This window comes from Megachile rotundata, unplaced genomic scaffold, assembly GCF_050947335.1.
Source record: "Megachile rotundata isolate GNS110a unplaced genomic scaffold, iyMegRotu1 scaffold1505, whole genome shotgun sequence".
In the NCBI taxonomy this organism is placed as follows: Eukaryota; Metazoa; Arthropoda; class Insecta; order Hymenoptera; family Megachilidae; genus Megachile; species Megachile rotundata.
In genome coordinates, this window is record NW_027474801.1 from 10001 (window position 1) to 22500 (window position 12500).

Genomic DNA, 12500 nt, shown 5'->3' on the forward strand with positions numbered 1-12500 from the left:
ACATTTATTAATTTCACCCTGAATGTACCGCACGTGATAAACCGTAGCGAATATACCTGAAAAATGTTCTCCTGTCGATTAAAATTGCCGTTTGTAGGAGTTGTCGGTGATCGTTTCATCGATTGGAAAGTACCGAAGAGGACTTAGAGCGAAATCGAATGTACCGGTGACAGGACTTAGAGCGAAAACGAAAGGTAGCACAACGAACCGACTGCGCGGAACGATTTATTATTAATAACATCCTCATTTATGAATCCGAACGTGCCAAAACCATATAGGAGTACTAAGAGTACACTGCTCTAACGAGTCCAATCGTTTTTGGAATGGGTTGTCAGTCATAGTTTGACCGAACCGACTATGCCGGTGGGACTTAGTCGTGCACGAACTCACCGCTGAACCGACTATGCGGAACGATTTATTATTAATAACTTCCTCATTTATGAATCCGAACGTGCCAAAACCATATAGGAGTACTAAGAATACAATGCTCTAACAGGTCTGATCATTATTTTAATGGGTTATCAGTCATTGTTTCACCGAACCGACTATGCGGAGCGATTTCTTATTAATAACATCCTCATTTATGAATCCGAACGTGCCAAAACCATATAGGAGTATTAAGAATACAATGCTCTAACAGGTCTGATCATTATTTTAATGGGTTATCAGTCATTGTTTCACCGAACCGACTATGCGGAACGATTTATTATTAATAACTTCCTCATTTATGAATCCGAACGTACCAAAACCATATAGGAGTACTAAGAATACAATGCTCTAACAGGTCTGATCATTATTTTAATGGGTTATCAGTCATCGTTTCACCGAACCGACTATGCGGAGCGGTTTTTTCTCAATTTCTACCGAAAAAAAAAATTTTTTATACACGAATTCATTTATCATCATTTTAAACGTGTTTTACAACTTTTTGGAAAATCGATTTTTTCACGCTAAGTTTTACCGCACTCTCGAATTGGCACGTTCGGATCGCGCGTTAGCATCGTAAGCGCCCGTGCGTAACGGCCGGCGTCGCCGACCATCCGGCCGGCCGTTCGGTATCTATATGGGAGACGACGGTCCGAACATACCGGACGATGGGGCAGCGTCGTTCTCCGCCAAAAGTTACCGCGGGTCAAAAAGACCCAATATACGTATAAGCGGAACTTTGGCAAGTACGAATAATCGTTGCTAAAATGCATCGATCTGACATAAACTAGAATTATGTTCAAAGTAAAATTAATGAAATTTTACACGAACTGAAGGTGTCCTAAGGCAAAATTTCTCTCGTACGAAAGACTAAGTATTTTTACTTCGATACTTTCGTACCATGAGAAATGATATGAAATGACAATTGGTGGTGCATGGAAATATGACGAACGACAACGTAAGTTGGGAAGTTCGTAAAATTTTTAAAGTAAAAATCGACTTTTGAAAAGTTGAGTAAAAATCGCACTTTTTCACTATAAGGTTCAGTGCGTAAGAGCCGGCGTCGCCGACCATTTGGACGGCCGTTCGGTATCTATATGGGAGACGACGGTCCGAACATACCGGACGATGGGGCAGCGTCGTTCTCCGCCATAAGTTACCGCGGGTCAAACAGACCCAATATACGTATAAGCGGAACTTTGGCAAGTACGAATAATCGTTGCTAAAATGCATCGATCTGACATAAACTAGAATTATGTTCAAAGTAAAATTAATGAAATTTTACACGAACTGTGAAGGTGTCCTAAGGCAAAATTTCTCTCGTACGAAAGACTAAGTATTTTTACTTCGATACTTTCGTACCATGAGAAATGATATGAAATGGCAATTGGTGGTGCATGGAAATATGACGAACGACAACGTAAGTTGGGAAGTTCGTAAAATTTTTAAAGTAAAAATCGACTTTTGAAAAGTTGAGCAAAAATCGCACTTTTTCACTATAAGGTTCAGTGCGTAAGAGCCGGCGTCGCCGACCATTTGGACGGCCGTTCGGTATCTATATGGGAGACGACGGTCCGAACATGCCGGACGATGGGGCAGCGTCGCTCTCCGCCAAATGTTACCGCGGGTTGAAAAGGACCCAAAGTGTGGTAAAAAGCAGAACTGTGGCGAATGACGAGAAGTAACTGATGTTAAAATACATCGAATAATACATGCTAAGATTACGTCCCCAAAATAAAGTTATATAAAATTTTGCAAAGCAAAATAGAGGTGTCCTAAGCAAAAATGTGTCTGCCGTATGGAAAAAAGGCAAAGTTTATAGAAATTTTTCTGGACTTCGGCACGAGACACACGAGATATATACTTAGATCGTACTAATAAAGAGAGAGGTGTTCTGAGGAAGGCCAGACACCTCTCGTACGAATGCGAGATACATGTTTATTTCGCGACTTCGTACAACTTTGTGAGAATTAAAGAACGAAGGTTGAGATATGCGACTCGCACAACAAGATGTGGACGACGAACATCTGCGAAAGCAACGAAACGCAAAGTTTCTAATACAAGAAGTGTCAGAAATATATGATCTCTCCGTGGTCTATCCTCAGTATCTATGTCCACGATGTTACAGTGGAACATTACGATTTGAGGAGAAAGGCCCCTAATAAAAGTGTTGGAGAGATCAAATTAATTATAAGTTTGAGAGTGTGAATGAGGTTTTAACATCACACTTATAAATTATATTATATTATAATATTAATATAATAAATAATAGTTGATTATATTATTAGACATAATAATATATATATTATATAGAGAGCGAAAGTGTGAAGAAAAGGGTGAAGAAGGGGGGGGAAAGGCAAGGAAAGTAAGTGAGAGGAGAGGAAAAAAAAATTTTTTTTTTGTTCCTCGTTCGCGCGAAGCGCGAAGAAAATTTTTTGAAAGCAATACGCCGTTGGACTTAGAAAAAAAATAGAAAGGCACGCGCGCGCGCGTAGAGAAAAAAATAAAGCCATGAGCGCCGGCGGACTTAAAAAAATAAATCTCATAACGCGGCTGAGACTTCGAAAATGCTAAGTACTACACGGTCGGATGTTAGAAAGACGGAAAGCAATACGCGGCCAGGACATTGAAAATGAGAAAGCAATACGCGGCCAGGACTTTGGAAATGAGAAAGCAATACGCGGCCAGGACTTTGGAAATGAGAAAGCAATACGCGGCCAGGACTTTGGAAATGAGAAAGCAATACGCGGCCAGGACTATGGAAATGAGAAAGCAATACGCGGCCAGGACTTTGGAAATGAGAAAGCAATACGCGGCCAGGACTTAGAAAATGTAAACGACGCACCGAACCGACTATGCGGAACGGAGTTTCGTCGATAACTCGAACAATTGCGCACCCGAACGTGCCAAACTGGTACAGGAATGCTAGAAATACGTTACTTTATCTATTCTAAGCATTAATTCAATAGGTTGTCAGTAGCCGATCCACCGAACCGACTATGCCCGGGGGACATAGTCGCGGTTGCGCTCCGTACCGAACCGACTAAGCGGAACGGAGTTTCGTCGATAATTTCTACCATTTTGAATTCGAACGTACAAAAACGTTATGGGGGGAAATAGAAATCCGTTACAGTATCGATTCTAAGTGTTTCTTCTATGCGTTGTCAGTCATCGGTTCACCGAACCGACTAAGCGGAACGGAATTTTATCGATAATATCTACAATAGTGGATCCGAACGTGCCAAAACGGTATAGGAATGCTAGAAATACGTTACTGCATCGATTCTGAGCATTAATTCAATAGGTTGTCAGTAGCCGATCCACTGAACCGACTATGCCGGGGGGACATAGTCGCGGTTGCGCTCCGTACCGAACCGACTAAGCGGAACGGAGTTTCGTCGATAATTTCTACCATTTTGAATTCGAACGTACAAAAACGTTATGGCGGTAATAGAAATCCGTTACAGTATCGATACTGAGTGATTTTTCTATGCGTTGTCGGTCATCGGTTCACCGAACCGACTAAGCGGAACGGAGTTTTGTCGATAATATGTACAATAGTGGATCCGAACGTGCCAAAACGGTATAGGAATGCTAGAAATACGTTACTGCATCGATTCTGAGCATTAATTCAATAGGTTGTCAGTAGCCGATCCACCGAACCGACTATGCCGGGGGGACATCGTCGCGGTTGCGCTCCGTACCGAACCGACTAAGCGGAACGGAGTTTCGTCGATAATTTCTACCATTTTGAATTCGAACGTACAAAAACGTTATGGCGGTAATAGAAATCTGTTACAGTATCGATACTGAGTGATTTTTCTATGCGTTGTCGGTCATCGGTTCACCGAACCGACTAAGCGGAACGGAGTTTTATCGATAATATCTACAATAGTGCATCCGAACGTGCCAAAACGGTATAGGGACACTAGAAATACGTTACTTTATCTATTCTAAGCAATAATTCAATAGGTTGTCAGTAGCCGATCCACCGAACCGACTATGCCGGAGGGACTTGGTCGCACTCGGACGGTCCACCGAACCGACTATGCGGAACAGAGTTTCGTGGATGATTTCTACGATATTGAATTCGGACGTACCAAAACGTTCTAGCGGCAATAGAAATCGGCTACGGCATCGATTCTAAGTGTTTTTTATATGCGTTGTCAGTCATCGGTTCACCGAACCGACTATGCGGAACGATGTTTCTCCGTTAATTTCGACATTTATGAATCCGAACGTGCCGAAACGGTATAGCGGTGCTAGATATACGTTACTTTATTGGTTTTGAGCAATTTTTATATAGGTTGTCAATCATCGTTTCACCGAACCGACAATGCGGAATGAAAAAATTTCGATAATTACGTTAATAATGAATCCGAACGTGCCAAAGTGGTATAAATGTTCTAGCAATACGTTATTCTATAGGTTTTGATCGTTTTTTATATATGTTGTCAGTCATCGTTTCACCGAACCGACTATGCCGGAAGGACTTGGTCGTGCTCGGACGGCCCACCGAACCGACTATGCGGAACGAAAAATTTTCAATAATTTTGTTATTTATTAATCCGAACGTGTCAAAGCGGTATAAATCTTCTAGTCATACGATATTCGATAGGTTTTAATCGTTTTTATTATAGGTTGTCAGTCATCGTTTCACCGAACCGACTATGCGGAATGAAAAATTTTCGATAATTTCGTTAATTATGTATCCGAAAGTGCCGAAACGGTATATCGGTGCTAGAAATACGTTACTTTATCGGTTATGAACAATTTTTATACAGGTTGTCAATCATCGTTTCACCGAACCGACTATGCGGAACGAATAATTCTCAATAATTTTGTTATTTATGAATCCGAACGTGCCAAAGTTGTATAAACGTTCTAGTAATACGTTATTCTATTGGTTTTAATCGTTCTTAGTATAGGTTGTCAGTCATCGTTTCACCGAACCGACTATGCCGGACGGACTTGGTCGTGCTCGGACGGCCCACCGAACCGACTATGCGGAACGAATAATTTTCAATAATTTTGTTATTTATTAATCCGAACGTGTCAAAGCGGTATAAATCTTCTAGTCATACGATATTCGATAGGTTTTAATCGTTTTTATTATAGGTTGTCAGTCATCGTTTCACCGAACCGACTATGCGGAATGAAAAATTTTCGATAATTTCGTTAATTATGTATCCGAAAGTGCCGAAACGGTATATCGGTGCTAGAAATACGTTACTTTATCGGTTATGAACAATTTTTATACAGGTTGTCAATCATCGTTTCACCGAACCGACTATGCGGAACGAATAATTCTCAATAATTTTGTTATTTATGAATCCGAACGTGCCAAAGTTGTATAAACGTTCTAGTAATACGTTATTCTATTGGTTTTAATCGTTCTTAGTATAGGTTGTCAGTCATCGTTTCACCGAACCGACTATGCCGGACGGACTTGGTCGTGCTCGGACGGCCCACCGAACCGACTATGCGGAACGAATAATTTTCAATAATTTTGTTATTTATTAATCCGAACGTGTCAAAGCGGTATAAATCTTCTAGTCATACGATATTCGATAGGTTTTAATCGTTTTTATTATAGGTTGTCAGTCATCGTTTCACCGAACCGACTATGCGGAATGAAAAATTTTCGATAATTTCGTTAATTATGTATCCGAAAGTGCCGAAACGGTATATCGGTGCTAGAAATACGTTACTTTATCGGTTATGAACAATTTTTATACAGGTTGTCAATCATCGTTTCACCGAACCGACTATGCGGAACGAATAATTCTCAATAATTTTGTTATTTATGAATCCGAACGTGCCAAAGTTGTATAAACGTTCTAGTAATACGTTATTCTATTGGTTTTAATCGTTCTTAGTATAGGTTGTCAGTCATCGTTTCACCGAACCGACTATGCCGGACGGACTTGGTCGTGCTCGGACGGCCCACCGAACCGACTATGCGGAACGAATAATTTTCAATAATTTTGTTATTTATTAATCCGAACGTGTCAAAGCGGTATAAATCTTCTAGTCATACGATATTCGATAGGTTTTAATCGTTTTTATTATAGGTTGTCAGTCATCGTTTCACCGAACCGACTATGCGGAATGAAAAATTTTCGATAATTTCGTTAATTATGTATCCGAAAGTGCCGAAACGGTATATCGGTGCTAGAAATACGTTACTTTATCGGTTATGAACAATTTTTATACAGGTTGTCAATCATCGTTTCACCGAACCGACTATGCGGAACGAATAATTCTCAATAATTTTGTTATTTATGAATCCGAACGTGCCAAAGTTGTATAAACGTTCTAGTAATACGTTATTCTATTGGTTTTAATCGTTCTTAGTATAGGTTGTCAGTCATCGTTTCACCGAACCGACTATGCCGGACGGACTTGGTCGTGCTCGGACGGCCCACCGAACCGACTATGCGGAACGAATAATTTTCAATAATTTTGTTATTTATGAATCCGAACGTGCAAAAATTGTATAAATGTTCCAGTAATACGTTATTCTATAGGTTTTAATCGTTTTTAATATAGGTTGTCAGTCATCGTTTCACCGAACCGACTATGCGGAACGAATAATTTTCAATAATTTTGTTATTTATGAATCCGAACGTGCAAAAATTGTATAAATGTTCCAGTAATACGTTATTCTATAGGTTTTAATCGTTTTTAATATAGGTTGTCAGTCATCGTTTCACCGAACCGACTATGCGGAACGAATAATTTTCAATAATTTTGTTATTTATGAATCCGAACGTGCAAAAATTGTATAAATGTTCCAGTAATACGTTATTCTATAGGTTTTAATCGTTTTTAATATAGGTTGTCAGTCATCGTTTCACCGAACCGACTATGCGGAACGAATAATTTTCAATAATTTTGTTATTTATGAATCCGAACGTGCAAAAATTGTATAAATGTTCCAGTAATACGTTATTCTATAGGTTTTAATCGTTTTTAATATAGGTTGTCAGTCATCGTTTCACCGAACCGACTATGCGGAACGAATAATTTTCAATAATTTTGTTATTTATGAATCCGAACGTGCAAAAATTGTATAAATGTTCCAGTAATACGTTATTCTATAGGTTTTAATCGTTTTTAATATAGGTTGTCAGTCATCGTTTCACCGAACCGACTATGCGGAACGAATAATTTTCAATAATTTTGTTATTTATGAATCCGAACGTGCAAAAATTGTATAAATGTTCCAGTAATACGTTATTCTATAGGTTTTAATCGTTTTTAATATAGGTTGTCAGTCATCGTTTCACCGAACCGACTATGCGGAACGAATAATTCTCAATAATTTTGTTATTTATGAATCCGAGCGTGCCGAGGTGGTAGAAATGTTCCAGTAATACGTTATTCTATAGGTTTTAATCGTTTTTAATATAGGTTGTCAGTCATCGTTTCACCGAACCGACTATGCCGGAAGGACTTGGTCCCGGTCGGACGGCCTACCGAACCGACTATGCGGAACGAAAAATTTTCAATAATTTTGTTATTTATGAATCCGAACGTGCCAAAATTGTATAAATGTTCTAGTGATACGTTATTCTATACGTTATAATCATTTTTAATATAGGTTGTCAGTCACCGTTTCACCGAACCGACTATGCGCAATGAAAAATTTTCGATAATTTCGTTAATCATGAATAGGAACGTGCCAAAATGGTATAAATGTTCTAGTAGTGCGTTATTCTATACGTTTTAATCATTTTTAATATAGGTTGTCAGTCACCTTTTCATCGAACCGACAATGCGCAATGAAAAATTTTCGATAATTTCGTTAATTATGAATCCGAACGTGCCAAAATGGTATAAATGTTCTAGTGATACGTTATTCTATAGGTTTTAATCGTTTTTTATATAGGTTGTCAGTCGTCGATTCACCGAACCGACTATGCCGGTGGGACATTGTCTCGCATCAGACGGTCCACCGAACCGACTATGCGGAACGAAAAATTTTCAATAATTTTGTTATTTATGAATCCGAACGTGCCAAAATTGTATAAATGTTCTAGTAATACGTTATTCTATTGGTTTTAATCGTTTTTTATATAGGTTGTCAGTCATCGTTTCACCGAACCGACTATGCGGAACGAAAAATTTTGGATAATTTCGTTAATTATGAATCCGAACGTGCCAAAATGGTATAAATGTTCTAGTAGTGCGTTATTCTATACGTTTTAATCATTTTTAATATAGGTTGTCAGTCACCTTTTCACCGAACCGACTATGCGCAATGAAAAATTTTCAATAATTTTGTTATTTATGAATCCGAACGTGCCAAAATTGTATAAATGTTCTAGTAATACGTTATTCTATTGGTTTTAATCGTTTTTTATATAGGTTGTCAGTCATCGTTTCACCGAACCGACTATGCGGAACGAAAAATTTTGGATAATTTCGTTAATTATGAATCCGAACGTGCCAAAATGGTATAAATGTTCTAGTAGTGCGTTATTCTATACGTTTTAATCATTTTTAATATAGGTTGTCAGTCACCTTTTCATCGAACCGACAATGCGCAATGAAAAATTTTCGATAATTTCGTTAATTATGAATCCGAACGTGCCAAAATGGTATAAATGTTCTAGTGATACGTTATTCTATAGGTTTTAATCGTTTTTTATATAGGTTGTCAGTCGTCGATTCACCGAACCGACTATGCCGGTGGGACATTGTCTCGCATCAGACGGTCCACCGAACCGACTATGCGGAACGAAAAATTTTCAATAATTTTGTTATTTATGAATCCGAACGTGCCAAAATTGTATAAATGTTCTAGTAATACGTTATTCTATTGGTTTTAATCGTTTTTTATATAGGTTGTCAGTCATCGTTTCACCGAACCGACTATGCGGAACGAAAAATTTTGGATAATTTCGTTAATTATGAATCCGAACGTGCCAAAATGGTATAAATGTTCTAGTAGTGCGTTATTCTATACGTTTTAATCATTTTTAATATAGGTTGTCAGTCACCTTTTCACCGAACCGACTATGCGCAATGAAAAATTTTCGATAATTTCGTTAATTATGAATCCGAACGTGCCAAAATGGTATAAATGTTCTAGTGATACGTTATTCTATAGGTTTTAATCGTTTTTTATATAGGTTGTCAGTCGTCGATTCACCGAACCGACTATGCCGGAGGGACTTTGGTACGTTCGGACTCGGCACCGAACCGACTATGCGGAGAGATTTTTGCTCAATTTTTTGAAAAAATATAAATATTTTCTCGATTCTTGTATGTTATTTGGACGTATACTGTTATTTGTTACTCGTTTATTACGTTAGAAATTCGTTTGGTATTTATTTTGGCGAGAAAAGGAAAAAAAATTTTTTTTCGATTAATTTTGTCATTAAATTTCGTAAAATAATTGTTAAAACATCGTCCGTATACTTTTTAGCGTGTTTGACAACTTTTTGAAAAATCGATTTTTTCGCGCTAAGTTTTACCGCACTTTCGAATTGGCACGTTCGGATCGCGCGTTAGCATCGTAAGCGCCCGTGCGTAACGGCCGGCGTCGCCGACCATCCGGCCGGCCGTTCGGTACCTATAAGGAGACGTTCGGTCCGATCGTACCAGACGGAACAGAGTCGGGCGCGTGGCTATTCTATGACCTCGGTTGAGAACTAGTCCACCGCTCCTCGTGCGTAACTTCGTGTTGCCTCGACTGTTCGTGTTCTCGGTATCGATGCAGGATTTTCTCCACACTGCATTGTCGCGTGTCGGCGTCTAAGACCAAATGGCACATATGCGACGAACCTTTAACATGAGGCTGGTGACTCGTATGCACTTTGGTGTGTACGTTGTACTGACTCAAGCGGCACAGGCTACTAAAAATTAAAAAGGGATAGAATAAAACCGACCGTTCTAAAACGGGCCAAAAAAGGTTTTATAAAATTTATTTTAAAAATGAATTAGATAGTGGTGTTGAACGAACTTGTTCGTTACAACGCCTTCAGTCGAGAGGCTAAAAAATTTTGAAACGGAATATTTATTCCGAAATTCAGAAATGATATTACGTCCCCTTAATGTTTTGTGCGTCTCGAACGCCTAAATATTTTCTCGATGCGCGAGAAAACTTCTTCTTCGCGGAGAGTTTTTCGGTACGATGAAGTAAAATATTAAATAAATGCTTCACTATACGTACAGCGCAGAGATATTGAAACGAAATAATATGTAACTATGACTCGTAAAAACGGTTTCTGAAATGGAAACTTCTTCCAAAGTGAAGAGTTTTCGGTACGGGTGATTTCTCGATATTACATCGAGTTTTCGCTTATACGTACAAAAAATATTATTACGGTGTGTATCGTAACTATGACACGAAATTTTGAGAGAGAGAAAATAAAAATTTGGGTGGATTTGTAAGAATCGATGTGCCCAGCGCGAGCTAAAATTCTCTGTGTACGTGCTTGCTCCGATTTGTTTTTTTCGAACAGCATGTCCGTTGTACGCGCTATCACGGTACGTTCAGCACGCCACTTGTACGCGCTAACCTTTATCGGTGTGTCTTAAATAAAATACCAAAGAGAGTTGAAAGGAGAGAATAGAAGAGAGAGTTTGGAGGAACAAAAATTTAATATGACTGAAAAACACATGAGAGAAGAACCAAATAAAAAAAGGGAACGTTTAAGCTGATATTGGTTCATCACAAAAAAATGGTATTTATGAAAAAGGCGGAAAGAACACCGATATTGTGGAGGTTCAATACGGAGCGTGTGTGGTTTACGTGCTTATACCGTTTCGATGTAAAGCGTGAAAGCGGGTGTACGTGCTTCCAAAATTTCAACGGATACACACTTTCCGGCACGGAGAGAGTTTTAGCGGGATTTTCTTTTACGCGCTTCTTCGATATCCACGACGAAAAGAGAGACTAAAAACGGAGGTTTCGTATCGATATATGCCTAGCGCGAGCTACCTTTGTACGTGCTTCCTCTTGTTCGTTTTTCGAACAGCATGTCCGTTGTACGCGCTATCACGGTACGTTCAGCACGCCACTGTACGCGCTAACCTTTATCGGTGTGTCTTAAATAAAATACCAAAGAGAGTGAAAGGAGAGAGAATAGAGAGAGTTTGGAGGAACAACAATTTTTAATATGACTGAAACACATGAGAGGAGAGAGAAGAACCAAATAAAAAAGGAACGTTTAAGCTGATATTGGTTCATTGCAAAAAATGGTATTTATGAAAAAAGGCGAAAGAACACCGATATTGTGGAGGTTCAATACGAGCGAGCGTGTGTGGTTTACGTGCTTATACCGTTTCGATGCAAAGCGTGAAATGAAAAGCGGTGTTACGTGCTTCTAAAACTTTTCAACGAGAAATCTTTCTGGCACGAAAGGATTTGCATTTTTTTACGCGCTTTATCGATACAAAATAAGAGAAAGAGACCCCCGTGGAGGAACGAAACGTTTATATCGACACGGTTTCGATTCGTTTCGACGAACAGCATGTCCGCTGTACGCGCCATAGCGTATTGTCCAGCGTGATCCGCTATACGCGCTATTTCGGTGTTGTGTCGTTAAACGAAATATTGTATATCAAAGACTTATAATATAACTTCACGTAATATAAATAATATTACGAACCAGAAAAGGAAACGGGCAAAAAGAGGAGAGCTGCAAATTGGTTCGTGTACAAAAAGTTGTACAAAAATAATCATAAAAGAAAAGGGAACGTTTAAGCTGAAAAACTGAAATAAACGAACACAACGTCCAGCGTGCTTGTTACGCGCTTACACCGAATGGGGATCGATTAATTCGTTCCGAGCGTGTGCGGTTTACGCGCTTCTTACGTTTCGACGAACGGCGTGAAAGCGGTGTGTACGTGCTTTCAAAACTTTTTTGAACCGGAGAGAATATTATTCTTCGGCATTACTACGTCGATATGCGTTTCTTCGAATCTCCGGCATTGAGGTTGTGGAGGATTCGTAATAAAATCGAAACGAGAGAGAGAGAGAGAGAGAGAGAAAAGGAGGAGGAGGAGAATTGTGAGTCTTAACGTCGATCGGTCGTTGTTAAATTGTAAAGGCGCCGTCG